The sequence below is a fragment of the Saccopteryx leptura genome, chromosome 5 (assembly GCF_036850995.1).
Source record: "Saccopteryx leptura isolate mSacLep1 chromosome 5, mSacLep1_pri_phased_curated, whole genome shotgun sequence".
NCBI lineage: Eukaryota > Metazoa > Chordata > Mammalia > Chiroptera > Emballonuridae > Saccopteryx > Saccopteryx leptura.
The window spans coordinates 130,180,942-130,188,752 of NC_089507.1; positions in this window are offsets into that span (position 1 = coordinate 130,180,942).

The following is a 7,811-nucleotide window of genomic DNA, read 5'->3' on the forward strand; positions in this document are numbered from 1 at the left end:
AGGATGCCCTGAGACATACAGTTGTCCTCTTCACCCACAAGGAAGACCTCACTGGAGGCTCCCTGATGGAGTACATCCATGACTCAGACAATAAAGTCCTACGCACGCTGGTGGCAGCGTGTGGGGGATGAGCATGTGCCTTCAACAACCAGGCGAACGGGAGTGAGTGCGCTGACCAAGTGGAGGAGCTAATGGGTGTAATTGAGGGTCTGATGATGGAGAAGAGGGGTGCCCACTACACCAATGGGCTGTACCACCTAGTGACAGGGCCAGCATGTGGGCCCGAGCAGTCTGAGGAAAGAGTAAACGATTTCAAAGGAGCTCTTATACAGCACATGGAAACTCAGAGACGTCGCACCGCACAGCCCTGGCCAAAGGCAATTGCCTAAAGAGAGTCCTAGACAAAATATTAGTGTGGGTTCTATTTTATATTCAGTTCTTTGTCAAATTTTTAATTCTGTTATTTTGTGTATTGCTCAGAATATGTAGTTTTTCTTACTGCTTACTCTGTTGCTTGTGCAGTTTGCTCTGTAGCTTACCGTTAACTGTGCTCAGAAAATTAACAGTAAATCCTGGACAAAACTTTGGTCCAGAATGCAAGAGTCGTAGAGGACAGTGATGGACCAGTAATTATCACTGTGATATAGAGGGTGACTCACTGGACCTCCTCTCTGCGCTGTGGCGCCTGACATCAGTAAATGCTTCGCATGCTGTGAGGTGTTTAAACCTTAACAGCACTCCATTTAGTAATAAATAAATTATTTTAAAAGTTACTGTTTGTTTTGAAATATAATACAAAAAATGTTTGAAAGCTGTATACATAAATTTTCTCCCATTTGCAAATATCTAAAGCAATTTTGTTCTTGGAAACTTATTTTCTTCTTTAAAATGCTATGATTTCCACTGAATTTTAAAAAGATAGCATTTCTACTGAATAATATAAAATAACAATAATAAGAAAGCTGTAAAGTTTCTGAGATCACATTTTTAATTCTGTTCTTTCAACAATGAAACGAATTATGCCCACTAACAACACACATCACACTCACATATGGTGACGGTCATGGGCAGACCCAGAGAAACACTGGGCACAAAATTAGTATCAAAGAAAATGGGCATTATTAAAATTTATTAATGAGGATTATAGCAACAGAGATGGCCACTTAATGGCCACTTAGGGACTTGGGGGAAGGTCAAGTGCATGGGTCTCCTACAAGCTGTGAACATAGGACATGGAAATGACAAGGGACACTGCCGGTAACAATGAGGAAATTGTGCCCTAACTCCAAGGGAGTGGATGAGAACTGAGATTCAGATGGAGAGGTGGGTAGACAAGGTGTGATGTATGGCTTAGGGTTGTAGCTTGTCAGAGATGACTTGACGGAAAAAGGGGCAGAACAAACACCCGACCTTGCTTTTCTACCAGGAAGGAATCTCCAGCTTGGACTTTCTATTGGCAGAAGCCAAGCAGAAGTTAGACAGCCAGAGATCCCACTGATGTTGTCCGATTGTACAATTTAGCTTATAGCTACAGCTAAAGCAGAAAATTCTCACGGCCTCAGCAAATCTAACCTTGCAGCAAAGGCAGGATGCATTCCTTGTACATCAGCCCTGCAGATATTGCAGGAAGGCAGTTTATTATCTTAGAACAGTGTGTGCTTGTGTGCTTTTGCAAAGATGTTGTACAAACGTGCTGAAAGAATTGTAACCTTGTGGGTTTCACCTATAAATACCCCTCTCCCCCTGAGCTCATCGCTGTCCGTTGTGAGAGCCGTGGCAGGCAGACCACTGACCAGTGTATGAAACCCAAATTGATTGCATCAGTTTGGGGCTCCGGTTCCGGTTTGTTGTGGTTGCACCACAACATTTGGGGGCGCGTCCAGGATCCACCAGACTTTTCTGTTGTGATTGGAGCCTTAAGAGCACCTGTTTGGGGAGATCTCTGAGAGACATTCCTCAGCCCAGGCAGGAGCAGAGGAACCAAGGGAGCATCTGCCTGGGGGGATCTCTGAGGGGTGTTCCTCAGCCTCAAGCAGGAGGCAGCACTCAATTGGATGTTGAGCCGCGCAGGGTCTTACTGGTAAGCAACAGGGTCCGGACAGGTTGAGGCGCCCCAGGGGTCGGCGGCAGGGCTGGACACAGCATAACCTCCGCAACCAGATCCTGGCGCACGACGGTGCCCAGTGATCCCAGGTTTGTTTTTTTGTCTGCCTATATGTTCTCAGGGGAGTGTTACCTAGTTGTCTTTCTCAGTCTAGATCTCGTCAAGTCTGTCAATATGGGTCATTCTGCTCTGTGTGCTAAGTGTATGCTGCTTTAATGTTTTTAAATAATTTCCAGGACTTCAAGGAACAAGCTGCTGCCTACAGAGCAACTGTTAGCTCCAGGAGACTATGCACTCTGTTAGAGTGGCCAGCCCCCTCCCCCAGGGAAGTAGCCTTCTGAGGGATCTACTAATATCTCTCTTGCTTATCAGGTTCAGTCATTCATCTTCAGGTGTCCTGGACACTCGGACAGGGCGGCCTCTCTGAGGGGTTGCCTGACCCCACTGGATCTCTAGGAGGGGCACCACCTGAGATGTGCCAGGGCTCCAATTTTCCTGTGGGTCTCAGACAACTTCCCAGCAGACACCCCTGGTCCCCAGATTCGGCAAAATTAAGGAGTGTAAATTCTGACCTCCGGAGGTAAGTAAGGCAATCCTTTGCTTTACTGAATTCTAGCTTTTCTGTTTGTGACTAGTCAATTTGAGATTCCCCAGGACCAAGATGTTAGTAGAGAATTCGGTTCTGCCTTGGGTTTTTTTAGGACACCTCTGAACTGTCTGTTCTGAAGTTTCTCTTTGTCTGTCAGAGAAATCTCTAGTGACATTTTCTGGTTTGAAGCCACCTTCCCTGGACCTATTAGATCTCTTTTCTTGAATCCAAGACCTCTAGTTTCAAGGCTCTCTGTCTGACTTCTCCCTTAAAGAAATTGCTTTTTCTGTTAGCCCTTATCTCTCCTCTTGTGTGAAATACTAAGCCTTGAAGAGTTGATTTCAATTAGAAATTTCTGGCTTAAAGCCAGAAGGCAAAATTAAAGGGAAATTTGTAAACAAGCCCACAAATTATAGGAACTAACTAAAGACATAAGAGAGTGCAGGAGAAAGTATAAAGTAGAAACTAGTTTCAGATAATCAGATATCTACCTACTGACCCAAAGAAATTTACCCATTTAGAAAATACAGGGTAAGAATTAATATTTTAAAAATACATTGAGAACTCTCTGTAAATTAAAATGGCCAACTTAAGAGTATACTGGCCAAATCAAGAATTGCTAGACCCAGAGAAAACACAGACAATCTAGCGTACTATCACCAGCACCCACCCGCATACTCAGGATGCGGCCGAGTATGGCAGCTGAGGTAAGGAAAGAAAAGGCAGCCAGGCTGCAGCTGGCTGCACGAGAAGCAGCAGAGAAAAGAAAAAAAAATAGGAGCAGCAGGCTCCCCTCACAGTTTAGGGCACCTACCCCTCCCTCTTGGGCACTGGGAATCCCAGGCACCCTGACTGATTCCCTTATAATGTATAACAAAGAAATCTCTTTCTTAGCTCAAGGGCTGTGCCACTGCTTGGTCAGGCAAAAGATAACAGCGCAGTAAGCTAGAGGCTATCATCTCCTTGCTACAGCCTCCGCCCCTCTGCTTTGGCTCCGGGGAATCCCCGCCTCCTACCTAGAGCCAGACCAGAGGAAAAAATTTAGGGAATACAGCTCCTTCTAAACCCACTGCTTAGCAATAATAGTCAAGAATTATAAAAAAGTGTTATAGGGTTACTATGTCCCTGAGGAAATTAAGGACCTCATATAAACTAAAATACCCCATTGTTAGGAACAAGAGCTTGTAAAGTTTGTGTTCTTTGAGTTTACTACCCTGACCTTTATATTGACTTAATGTTGTAAAGCTCTATAAGTAAAAAAAAAAAAAGGGGGGGGGGGTTAACATCTCTCTACCAGCTAGGTAGCCACAAAATAGTAACTACATTTTGACCATTCCTTATTTTTCTCTGAAAATCAGTAGTTCATTGGGAACAGCAGTTTATAATCCTCTCATTGTGAATTGTACTAAATTTCTACTAATAATAAGGCATATAAAATTGTATAGTCTGTCAAATACAAAGACTTCCTTTTTGTACCAAGGATCTGTTGTTGTAAAAACATTTTCTATGTTAGAAATATATATATTATTTCAAGAGACTTTTGTTAATTCTCCTTTTTATTTACTATTTCATAGCCTGTTAAATTGAAATCTTAGTTTAAATATTAGGGGATATGTAATAATTATTAATGTAATAATTCAGTAATTGTTAATTGTTCAATGTTAGGTCATAAAACCCAGAGTGACAAATATTACTATTGATTGACTTAACAGAAGAATTCTCACATAATAGATAAAATAAAATAAAAAAACTCTAGAGACATAATCCTGAACCTCCACCTGCTTTACAACCCTATCAAACTGCTCGGGCTTTACTTAATATTTCCTATAAAAACATCATAAATTAGAGCCTTCATGGTTCCACCCGAGTTAAAGGGTGGGATACCGATAAAGGTAACATAAGAACAATAGTTCAATTACAGCTAATAGTCAAGGAAGAAGAAAATAAAAAATTGGTTAAATCCTTTTTTCCAAGTGGTCTACAGAATTAGAAAGCTCAGAACCCCCTTTTCTGGGGGAAGCCTCAAGCCTTAAAAAGACTGTTAGAAATCTGTACTGTACATACGCTGCCCCACTTAGGACAACCAAGACCACCTCAAAAAAATGTTTCTAATTGCCTAGCCTAAGCGGGACCCTGCCACCCAAGCAAATGAGAAAATTTTTAGACATTTTCCACCAGTTTCTGTTAGCCAGGATCAAAGAAAAGGAAAAGAACCATAAGTTTGTCTAGGGTGTCAGAAGTTATTCAAAATCCTTAGAAGACCCCTGCGGCTTTTTTAGACAATAGAAAGCTTACAGAGTTTATGCACCCTTAGACCTAGAGGAGCCAGAAGATACTAAGGCAATCAACAGCCTTTATATAGCATTCAGCTCTAGGAATTAGAAATGTATTATAAATTTTTCAATAGGTAAAAACATCAGCTGCCAAAACTAAGCATTTCGGAAAGGACGTTGCTCCTCCCTCACTCTCGTGGTTATAAATGAATTTGTTTGGCCCCTAAAATAGCTGGTTAGTCAATAACCGGTAAGATTCCTGATGGCAGGAACAACCTAAGACAGGCACAGTCCAAGAGAGGCCATCAGGAGAGGACTTAAGAACTAACAAAGGTGAGGCTCAACCCCTCACCCCGGAGAATGCAGGAGACTGCTCTCCTGAAGTTGTGGTCATCATCAACTGTCCAGGCCACCTAGAGAGGAGGACTCCATGGAAACTCAAGAAAAACCAAGCAAGCAGCAGATAATGCTACCAATAAGGTAGCCCTAAAACCAGTAGGTTTTTAGGAAATTTTAGTAACTTTACTAGAACCCTGGTTGCCAAAGGTTTTTTGCAACCAATTAGAAAAGTCAGACTTAAAATCTAATAGAGAAACAAAGAAAAAAGAATTTTCCCAGGTGAACATTTAAAAATAGGTTTTACTCAAATAATTAACAGGTAAAAAACATGAATCAGCTCTTAAAGGAAATTTTAACTAAATTTGTTTTAAACCGGTGGAAAGTAGCCCAGCTTACTCCCCTTAGCCCTCCTTAGGGCGAGGTGCACCCCATACAGGAAAGAATTCACTCCTTTTGAGATAATGTTTAGGAGACCCTCTCCTTCCTATTTAAACTCAGAGAGGAAATAAAACAACTAAGTTAAGTAACCACTCCTTCCTTAAGTGCTTACAGGGTCTACAGATTACTCAGTAGGCTGTCCAAAAGACTGTCTGAGAGGTGATTCCAGCACTGCTAGGAGACCTGGTACATCCCTTCCAGCTTGGGGACTGTCTAGATAAAGAAGTAAGCCACCCAAGGACTGACTCCCACGTGGACAGGTCCAAACACTGTCACCGTGATCCTGACCACTCCCACTGCTGCCAAGGTAGAAGGCATACCCACTTGGGTCCACCACAACCGGTTGAAGCCTGCAGTTCCAGCAGAGACACCCTCGTGGACAGTGGAGACTGACCCCACCAACCCTTTTAAGCTGACCTTGAGAAGGACAGCATGCCCTGCTCCAGCCACAAACCAGAAGCTGGCTGGTCCACGCATGTCTAATGCCTGAAAAACTCACTAAGGACCTCCTTTTAATTAGACTTTAGGAAGGGAGGGAAACTAAGGTCAAAGGAAAGCCAGAACAAGTTGTCTTAAAAATTAATGCATATACTACTATAAGTCCCTTAGCTAGAAGGGAAGCTACAAAATAATAAAAAATATATATGTATACGTACTTATACTTAACCTATAAATACTAGCTACTTAGAGGGAGGACCCCTCCAAGAGGAAATATACTTTAAAAAAAATTACTTATTGCCAGCTTAGTTGTCACTAATAATAAAGGTTAAAATTTTTAAAATTAAAAGTTCTGACTGAAAGAAAATTGCATAATTTCAATAATAAAATATATAAGGTATAAAAATACTTTTAAACAAAAAAGGGAGAGGCCCTGGCCTGTTGGCTCAGCGGTAGAGCGTCGACCTGGCGTGCGGGGAACCCGGGTTCGATTCCCAGCCAGGGCACATAGGAGAAGCGCCCATTTGCTTCTCCACCCCCTTCCCTCCTTCCTCTCTGTCTCTCTCTTCCCCTCCTGCAGCCAAGGCTCCATTGGAGCAAAGATGGCCCGGGCGCTGGCGATGGCTCCTTGGCCTCTGCCCCAGGCGCTAGAGTGGCTCTGGTCGCGGCAGAGCGACGCCCCGGAGGGGCAGAGCATCGCCCCCTGGTGGGCAGAGCGTCGCCCCTGGTGGGCGTGCCAGGTGGATCCCAGTCGGGCGCATGCAGGAGTCTGTCTGACTGTCTCTCCCTGTTTCCAGCTTCAGAAAAATACAAACAAAAAAAAAAAAAAGGGAGAAAGTACATTATTATAAAGCCAGTTATTTCTGAGTAAATAAAAAAATTCATAAAAATTAAAAGTTTATATAAATTGCAAAGGTTTGTGCAGGTTATAGAAGGTTAGTATAAAAAGAAAAACGCAAGGCAGAAAGAAATTAATATAAGAATTTATTCTCTTCATCATCACCTTGGCCCACTACATTACTTACTGCTCTTACCAGACCCCTCATTTGCTTATAGTAGGGGTCACCATTGGTCCATGTATTACCAACTGCCTCACGCAGTATGTACAAAAGAAAATTCAAGCCATAAACCTTATAGTACTAAGGGCATACTATCAACCCGTTCATATTGATAAGGAAACAATAATTTGATTCCCCAGTAAAACCAGTGGGGAATGTACTGGCATGCCAGCACATGCTGGGGAGGACCCCTGACCCAATTTAGCTTATAGCTACAGCTAAAGTAGAAAATTCTCATGGCCTTAGCAAATCTAACCTTGCTAGCAAAGGCAGGATGTGTTTCTTGTGTGTCAGCCTGCAGATATTGCAGGAAGACAGTTAATTATCTTAGTACAGTGTATGCTTGTGTGCTTTTGCAAAGATATTGTACAAACCTGCTGAAAAAATTGTAACCTTGTGGGTCACCTATAAATACCCCTCTCCCCCTGAGCTCATCGTTGTCCGTTGTGAGAGGTGCAGCAGGCAGACCACTGACCAGTGTATGAAACCCAAATTGATTGCATTAGTTTGGGGCTCCAGTTCCAGTTTGTTGTGGTTGCACCACAACAGAATTGACCAAATAGTGTGTATAA